The sequence below is a fragment of the Psilocybe cubensis genome (assembly GCF_017499595.1).
Source record: "Psilocybe cubensis strain MGC-MH-2018 chromosome Unknown contig3, whole genome shotgun sequence".
In the NCBI taxonomy this organism is placed as follows: Eukaryota; Fungi; Basidiomycota; class Agaricomycetes; order Agaricales; family Agrocybaceae; genus Psilocybe; species Psilocybe cubensis.
In genome coordinates, this window is record NW_025952841.1 from 1 (window position 1) to 10133 (window position 10133).

Below are 10133 nucleotides of genomic sequence, written 5' to 3' on the forward strand. Positions count from 1 at the left end.
AAACCCTAAACCCTAAACCCTAAACCCTAAACCCTAAACCCTAAACCCTAAACCCTAAACCCTAAACCCTAAACCCTAAACCCTAAACCCTAAACCCTAAACCCTAAACCCTAAACCCTAAACCCTAAACCCTAAACCCTAAACCTAAACCCTAAACCCTAAACCCTAAGCCCTAACCTAACCCCAACCCTAAGCTAACTAAGTCTAACCTTAGTAGGAAGTAAGGTAGGCGTGTGAACTTCCGAAAGGCATGTGATTGTGAAGGGCCGGATCTAATTTAGTACATGGGAAAAGTTACTTAGTACCTCGGGAAAAGTTCCTTAGTACCGTGGAAACATTTTTGATGGACCGGATCATGAACTGTCCAATTAAGATTCACAACAATCAATCAATTGATTGTTAGGTAAGGACCCAGGTAAGCTATTTATACTCTTGACATGAGAATATTCCCATGTCACGGTTACTCGGAGCCACGTAACCAGAGTATTTTATATCCATGTGATTCACATCACAGTCAATAACCCACGATGTCAAAGAACAAAAGTGTTGGATCCACTTTTGACAGGTTACCATGTGCCACATCGACCCGTGACACTCTGTTCATCAGAGATCTGTCTAACTTGACAATAAACATTGACAGATTTGTGATAGTCGGTAAGATACATGACAGCTGCGCAGCATCACTTCACGCGCTGTCATCGGATGTTCCAGAACATTCCTTCTAAGAATAGCCACTGAAGAGTCTATAAAGACGAAAGGGCTGGCTGCTGATAACAATCAACAGCCCTCAAGTACTCGTCCTCTCCCAAACTCCTGCCGCTTGTGCCTTCCCAACTCATCCGGGAGCCCTTTCGTCACTGATCTTGCCCTTGACTCGGGGACGTTTCATCGACATGTTGGCTGCCTCACGGCAAGCGGGGCCCTTTTTCTTTCACTCGCTCACGCCTTCTATGTTGGGTTACGGAGGTCATACAAACTCGTTTTAGTCTAGCTGCGGGGTTATCCAGCTATGATGACTTTGTAATTCGAGGGCGCGCAGTTCTTCAATGGGTATGGACATCAGGTGAGAGTACACTGGGGGTTGTCAGGACCAGCTCTGCTGGATACGCTCCTGGCAAGTCGGTTGCAGCCGGCGACACTACCGAATTGCTGGGACGTCCTAAAGCTTGTGGGTACCGCCGACCGCTGGAAACAGCCTAGGCACCGGTGGCGACCGGGTATGGTAACAATCCCCAAGATTCAGCGAAAGCTGGAATGGATAATCAGCAGCGAATCCGTAACGGTCACGCCGACGGAAGCGTTCAACGACTAGGTGGTAGTGGGGTCTTCGGATCTTAAGATATAGTCTTGGGAGTGGGGAAACCCACATCTGGTATCTAAACCGCGCCTCGCTGCTTACGAGGACGGCCCGAAGTCCAGAACCGCTTAAAACGCGGGTGACCCGGCCTCCCCTTAGTAAAGGGAGTTAACACAAGGATGGACAAATAGTTCGTCGCCGGAAATGAACCTGTGGCTGTAATGGCTGATGTGGCGCCCCTTGGTAAAGGGCTTAAAGGGTATTAGCCTGCCATGTCCAATGGCATGAGAGTGTCCCTTGGTAAAGGACTTAATAGGCAATAGCCTGCTCTTTTGTCATGAGCGGTATGTAGTGATCGTTTGCCTGTACGGTAGCGCCCATTGCTTGCACTGGTCCACGCCCGTAAAAAATCACGAGCCGCTGGCCTTCTTTCCATTTAACTCACAGTTTAAACAAGTCGCTCGCACCTCGCTTCGCTCGGTGCTCGCTCCCCCCCTAAACCCAACGACTTTGCTATTACCCAACAGCTACTATGTCTTCCACTTACTCTGCTGCCTTCTCTCGTGCCATGTCCCCCACCCTGGACGCACTCACCCAGGCTGTCGTCAACAACACAGTTTTTGGCGTCAACGACGAAGCTGGCCGCCACAACGCCCTCATCGACGAGTTGGCCACTGTCGTCATCAAGAAAATAGCTGAGTGCCGCTCCATTGACCAGATTGTAGACTGCGTCTTTTTTGACTATCGTGCTGCCCTTAGGGAGTTTCTCCTCAACCTCGCATCGTGGTGCGATAAGAGGGAAACAGTCAAGGCTAGCCTCGAGCGCCTTGAACTTGCCGTTAGCGCAGGCAACACCCCCAATCGCCTTCGGGTGAAGGCTCCCGAGTTCCAACTTACGAAGGAATTCGCGGATGCCGGGTCAGCGGAAGCTCTTCGAGTTTCCTCTACGTTCTCCACCGCTCGTGATGTCTTCCAAAAGGCAATCAACGACGGCGCCATTCAGGCGAAAAAGGACGAACTGGCCTTTTGGGATGATAAATGCGCACTCAATAACTGTTATGAAGCTGCTGCCCTCATCGTTAAGACAACTTACGATGATCGCAAATCCAGCTATAAGCTCCCCGTTTTCTCTACAGACAACAAGGGAGTTCGTCGAATAACAGATTGGGTAGTGTCACCGCAGAAGAAGGCTGAATGCAGCGCATTGCAAACCATTTTGCCAGCCATCTTCTCTCATATCAAACAGATTGTCAACTTGCGCCACCGCGCTTTGGCAATCAAGATTGAGAAAAAGCGGTCGACTGCGGCAACAGCCGATGTCGAGATGGCCGATGCGACCAAACCAGGTCCATCGATTCAATCCCTTATTGATAAGGGCTTGAATGCACGTCTCAAGAAGCTCAACCTTGGATCTGTGGGCAAGAAGGCAAGTTCTCGTAACCCTTCACCCATAACTCTGGATACTAATTACTATTCTAATTACCCAGACTTTGTCTGGCCAGAATTCGTCCAAGGCTCCTCAACCTCAGGCCAAGAAAGCTGGCCCTTCGAAATTCAAACCCTCGTCGACGCCTTCGCAGAAGAAGCCCCAAACCAAGGCTTCCAACAAGGTCGACAACAAGAAGAAAGGGAAGGGGAGAGCTCCCGTCAAGAACGATCCAAAGGGAAAGGGAAAGGCAAGAGCCTAGACGCGCGGTCTAATGTAGTACCTTTTACGTCGGTAAGACCCGCCTTCCCCAACTCTATTCCTGACGATATACTCACCATGACTAAAACAGACGCAGTTTCTTTTGTACACTTACATACGCCGATCTCATTCTTGTTGGCTGGCCAGTATCGTAGTAGTGTACACTGTAGTCCTGGTGTGGTGGTCCCTGTAGATATAGCAAATGATTTGTCACTCGGACTCAATTATATGTTTTTTACTCTACCTTCTCAAAGTCTGATCATGCAAGCATGGAATGATTTTCAACGAAGAATAAGATGGCGTATCTATTTTTTGTTTAAGGAAGGCATGAACAAACCTTTTGATCCAGATTACGGAGTAAGCTCAAAAAAGAAAGAGAAACCTCCAGTATTACCGCAATACATGGAACTTGGCCTTTCGATGGGACGTCGGTACGTGCAACGCACGATCGCAAGTATCCCGGAAGAAGCCCTTACGGAGATGCGAAAGCACGCGTTCTCTCCTAAAAGGGACAAGATCCGTAAGTTTCTTATCGATAACAACTATGTTATTACGATGACAGATAAGAATCTTGGCCTCGCGGTGTCTGAACGCGACTGGATATTAAGGAATGAGCTCAATCTTCTTAAAGATGAACGTAACTATGAAGAGTTAGAATTCGAAGTTGCGCAAGAAGTAATGAAGAGCAAAATGATCCAGATGCAAACTCTTGCACATACCGTCGAAGATGAACATCTGTTTCTATTTGAACTTGGGTTGTCTCGATTCTTTCTATCGAATGTACCGGAAGACGGATCATCGTTCAAGTACCCTCAATTTCATGGTATACCTAAAATCCACAAAAAACCTACTGGATTTAGGCCCATAATTCCGTGTCACTCTGTAGTATTTAATCCTGCAGCCAAGTTTGTATCAAAAGAGCTTAAGCCGATTATTAAATCGACTCCTTCAATCATTCACGGAACGAAGGATCTCTTTACGAGATTAAGCCAATTGCGTATAGACCCCAAACGACAATGGTATTTTGTCACCGGGGATGTAGTTGCTTTCTATCCCAATATTCCGTTGGACTTGTGCATCGAAATCGTTTGTAATATGTACGAGGAATGGTTACTCAACGCTTCGGAAGAAAACACTGCATTAGCCCATATTAATCCAAATTCGTTAGAGAATAACTTGGTTAAATTGGGCATCTTTAAACGTGCTATCGAGATTGGCAATACGCAATTGATAACACAACATGGGTCTAGATATTTTAGACAAAAAAATGGCCTCGCAATGGGCGTCGCGGATTCTCCGGACCTTGCTAACCTCTTTGGAGCCCATTTTGAAATAAAGTCAAAAATCTTAGACCACCCAAACGTGGCCTTCTATGGAAGGTACATCGACGATTGTTTCGCAATTGTTTACGCCGAGTCCGAAGCACTTGCACTTAATCTTATTAAAGAAACAATAAAGTTCGATGGTTGTGTTATCGAATGGGCTGTTTCCTCGTCGGGATGTCAATTTCTCGATGCTTTCATATTCAAGGAGTCTGGAAAACTTCATTGGAAGCCATTTGTCAAGACAGGAAACAACCGAGAACGAGTTCCATGGGTATCACATCATCCTTTGGACGTCAAACGTGGCGTCTACATTGGAGAGTTATCCAGGTTAGCCGTGCTATGTAGTACCAAGGAAATCTACATCGGAGCAATTAGAGACCTTAACGCTCTCTATTTGATGCGCGGTTATCCCGAAAACCTAGTCATGTCTTGGTGTAAGAAGAATATACAAGAACGTTGGGAAAAGCGATTCGCTTTACGAGTCGCAGAGCACGACGAATCCATTCTTGTACTTAAAACCAGATTTGATCAGGTATGGAATTGGTTTTCAGCTGCTGAACTTGGAAAAACTGTTACCGAGTACTGGTCGGCATGGTATGAACATGCCGAGAAAGGTTTGTATAGTGCAGACTCGTCCAGACCCCTTATCAAACCAGATCCAAATTACGTTCACGACCTCGATGATGTTCGCCCGGAGCTGTTCACACAGATCCTCGTGGACGGAGAAACTGAGTTCGTACCGGATTTGAGGAAGATAGGACTACTCGGAAGTCGTTGGATAGTATCGCGAAAACGCAATACTAATCTTTTCGACCTTGCAAATGTGTGGAAGAAAACAGTCTTTCGTAAACTGGATGAAGACATCGCTGAAAAAGGTGGTGTTGTTCCCGAAACTCAAAACGTTAATGAAACTTATCATTCTGCTTTAGTTGAAGCTGCTGAACAGATAAGTATCGAAAGTGATAACGAGATAATACTTCATAGACGTTCAATCTCACAAGAGAGGGAACATCCAGAATTCGGCAGAATATCCAAATCTTACAACCGATGAAAAGAATACTAGCGCGTAAGGCGTAAAGCATTAGAAAAAAACCCTAACCGTAAGTATTCCTTGCTACAAAGTAACAAACATCTACTTACAAGCAACACATTGGATTAAATAGCTAAACCTAAACCTAAACCCTAAACCCTAAACCCTAAGCCCTAACCTAACCCCAACCCTAAGCTAACTAAGTCTAACCTTAGTAGGAAGTAAGGTAGGCGTGTGAACTTCCGAAAGGCATGTGATTGTGAAGGGCCGGATCTAATTTAGTACATGGGAAAAGTTACTTAGTACCTCGGGAAAAGTTCCTTAGTACCGTGGAAACATTTTTGATGGACCGGATCATGAACTGTCCAATTAAGATTCACAACAATCAATCAATTGATTGTTAGGTAAGGACCCAGGTAAGCTATTTATACTCTTGACATGAGAATATTCCCATGTCACGGTTACTCGGAGCCACGTAACCAGAGTATTTTATATCCATGTGATTCACATCACAGTCAATAACCCACGATGTCAAAGAACAAAAGTGTTGGATCCACTTTTGACAGGTTACCATGTGCCACATCGACCCGTGACACTCTGTTCATCAGAGATCTGTCTAACTTGACAATAAACATTGACAGATTTGTGATAGTCGGTAAGATACATGACAGCTGCGCAGCATCACTTCACGCGATGTCATCGGATGTTCCAGAACATTCCTTCTAAGAATAGCCACTGAAGAGTCTATAAAGACGAAAGGGCTGGCTGCTGATAACAATCAACAGCCCTCTGGCCTTCTTTCCATTTAACTCACAGTTTAAACAAGTCGCTCGCACCTCGCTTCGCTCGGTGCTCGCTCCCCCCCTAAACCTAAACCCTAAACCCTAAACCCTAAACCCTAACCTAACCCCAACCCTAAGCTAACTAAGTCTAACCTTAGTAGGAAGTAAGGTAGGCGTGTGAACTTCCGAACGGCATGTGATTGTGAAGGGCCGGATCTAATTTAGTACATGGGAAAAGTTACTTAGTACTTCGGGAAAAGTTCCTTAGTACCGTGGAAACATTTTTGATGGACCGGATCATGAACTGTCCAATTAAGATTCACAACAATCAATCATTCTATTGTTTGATTGTTAGGTAAGGACCCAGGTAAGCTATTTATACTCTAGACATGTGAATATTCCCATGTCGCGGTTACTCGGAGCCACGTAACCAGAGTAATCTATATCCATGTGATTCACATCACAGTCAATAACCCACGATGTCAAAGAACAAAAGTGTTGGATCCACTTTTGACAGGTTACCATGTGCCACATCGACCCGTGACACTCTGTTCATCAGAGACCTGTCTAACTTGACAATAAACATTGACAGATTTGTGATAGTCGGTAAGATACATGACAGCTGCGCAGCATCACTTCACGCGCTGTCATCGGATGTCTAGAACATTCCTTCTAAGAATAGCCACTGAAGAGTCTATAAAGACGAAAGGGCTGGTTGTTGGGATCCCCCAACAGCCCTCTGGCCTTCTTTCTATTTCAAACTCACAGTTTAAACTAGTCGCTCGCACCTCGCTTCGCTCGGTGCTCGCTCCCCCCCTAAACCCTAAACCTAAACCCTAAACCCTAAACCCTAAACCCTAACCTAACCCCAACCCTAAGCTAACTAAGTCTAACCTTAGTAGGAAGTAAGGTAGGCGTGTGAACTTCCGAACGGCATGTGATTGTGAAGGGCCGGATCTAATTTAGTACATGGGAAAAGTTACTTAGTACTTCGGGAAAAGTTCCTTAGTACCGTGGAAACATTTTTGATGGACCGGATCATGAACTGTCCAATTAAGATTCACAACAATCAATCATTCTATTGTTTGATTGTTAGGTAAGGACCCAGGTAAGCTATTTATACTCTAGACATGTGAATATTCCCATGTCGCGGTTACTCGGAGCCACGTAACCAGAGTAATCTATATCCATGTGATTCACATCACAGTCAATAACCCACGATGTCAAAGAACAAAAGTGTTGGATCCACTTTTGACAGGTTACCATGTGCCACATCGACCCGTGACACTCTGTTCATCAGAGACCTGTCTAACTTGACAATAAACATTGACAGATTTGTGATAGTCGGTAAGATACATGACAGCTGCGCAGCATCACTTCACGCGCTGTCATCGGATGTCTAGAACATTCCTTCTAAGAATAGCCACTGAAGAGTCTATAAAGACGAAAGGGCTGGTTGTTGGGATCCCCCAACAGCCCTCAAGTACTCGTCCTCTCCCAAACTCCTGCCGCTTGTGCCTTCCCAACTCATCCGGGAGCCCTTTCGTCACTGATCTTGCCCTTGACTCGGGGACGTTTCATCGACATGTTGGCTGCCTCACGGCAAGCGGGGCCCTTTTTCTTTCACTCGCTCACGCCTTCTATGTTGGGTTACGGAGGTCATACAAACTCGTTTTAGTCTAGCTGCGGGGTTATCCAGCTATGATGACTTTGTAATTCGAGGGCGCGCAGTTCTTCAATGGGTATGGACATCAGGTGAGAGTACACTGGGGGTTGTCAGGACCAGCTCTGCTGGATACGCTCCTGGCAAGTCGGTTGCAGCCGGCGACACTACCGAATTGCTGGGACGTCCTAAAGCTTGTGGGTACCGCCGACCGCTGGAAACAGCCTAGGCACCGGTGGCGACCGGGTATGGTAACAATCCCCAAGATTCAGCGAAAGCTGGAATGGATAATCAGCAGCGAATCCGTAACGGTCACGCCGACGGAAGCGTTCAACGACTAGGTGGTAGTGGGGTCTTCGGATCTTAAGATATAGTCTTGGGAGTGGGGAAACCCACATCTGGTATCTAAACCGCGCCTCGCTGCTTACGAGGACGGCCCGAAGTCCAGAACCGCTTAAAACGCGGGTGACCCGGCCTCCCCTTAGTAAAGGGAGTTAACACAAGGATGGACAAATAGTTCGTCGCCGGAAATGAACCTGTGGCTGTAATGGCTGATGTGGCGCCCCTTGGTAAAGGGCTTAAAGGGTATTAGCCTGCCATATCCAATGGCATGAGAGTGTCCCTTGGTAAAGGACTTAATAGGCAATAGCCTGCTCTTTTGTCATGAGCGGTATGTAGTGATCGTTTGCCTGTACGGTAGCGCCCATTGCTTGCACTGGTCCACGCCCGTAAAAAATCACGAGCCGCTGGCCTTCTTTCTATTTCAAACTCACAGTTTAAACTAGTCGCTCGCACCTCGCTTCGCTCGGTGCTCGCTCCCCCCCTAAACCCAACGACTTTGCTATCACCCATCAGTTACCATGTCATCCCAATACTCTGCTGCATTCTCTCGTGCCATGTCCCCTACCCTGGACGCACTCACCCAGGCCGTCGTCAACAACACTGTCTTCGGCGTCAACGATGAAGCAGGCCGCCATAACGCTCTTATCGACGAGCTGGCCACTGTGGTCATCAAAAAAATAGCTGAGTGCCGCTCCGTTGACCAAGTCATAGACTGCGTCTTTTTTGACTATCGTGCTGCCCTCAGGGAGTTTCTCCTCAACCTCGCATCGTGGTGCGACAAGAGGGAAACAGTCAAGGCTAGCCTCGAGCGCCTTGAATCTGCCGTTAGCGCAGGCAACACGCCCAATCGCCTTAAGGTGAAGGCACCCGAGTTCCAACTTACGAAGGAATTCGCGGATGCCGGGTCAGCGGAGGCTCTTCGAGTCTCCACTACGTTCTCTTCCGCTCGTGATGCCTTCCAAAAGGCAATTAACGACGGCGCCGTTCAGGCGAAAAAGGACGAGCTGGCTTTTTGGGATGATAAATGCGCACTCAACTCTTGCTACGAAGCTGCTGCCCTCATCGTTAAGGCAACTTACGATGATCGCAAATCCAGCTACAAGCTCCCTGTTTTCTCTACAGACAACAAGGGAGTTCGACGTATAGCAGAGTGGGTAGTGTCTCCGCAAAAGAAAGCCGAATGCAGTGCGCTGCAAACTATACTGCCGGCGATCTTTTCTCATATCAAACAGATTGTCAACATGCGCCACCGCGCCTTGGCAATTAAGATTGAGAAAAAGCGGACGACTGCGGCAACAGCCGATGTCGAGATGGCCGATGCGACCAAACCAGGTCCATCGATTCAATCCCTTATTGATAAGGGCTTGAATGCACGTCTCAAAAAGCTCAACCTTGGATCTGTGGGCAAGAAGGCAAGTTTTCGTAACCCTTCACCCATAATTCTGGACACTAATTATTACTCTAATTACCCAGACTTTGTCTGGCCAGAATTCGTCCAAGGCTCCTCAACCTCAGGCCAGGAAAGCTGGCCCTTCGAAACCCAAGTCGTCGTCGACGCCTTCGCAGAGGAAGCCTCAAACCAAGGCTTCCAACAAGGTCGACAACAAGAAGAAAGGGAAGGGGAGAGCTCCCGTCAAGAACAACGATCCAAAGGGAAAGGGAAAGGCAAGAGCCTAGACGCGCGGTCTACTGTAGCATCATTTACGTCGGTGAGACCCGCCTTCCCCAACTCTATTCCTGACGATATACTCACCATGACTAAAACAGACGCAGTTTCTTTTGTACACCTCAATACCCCGATTTCATTCTTATTGGCTGGCCAGTATAGATCTAGTGTACACTGTAGTCCTGGTGTTTCGGTCCCTGTTGATGTAGCAAATGATTTATCTCTTGGACTCAATTATATGTTTTTTACACTGCCTTCTAAAAATCTGATCATGCAAGCATGGAATGATTTTCAACGAAGAATAAGATGGCGTATCTATTTTTTGTTTAAAGAAGGCATGA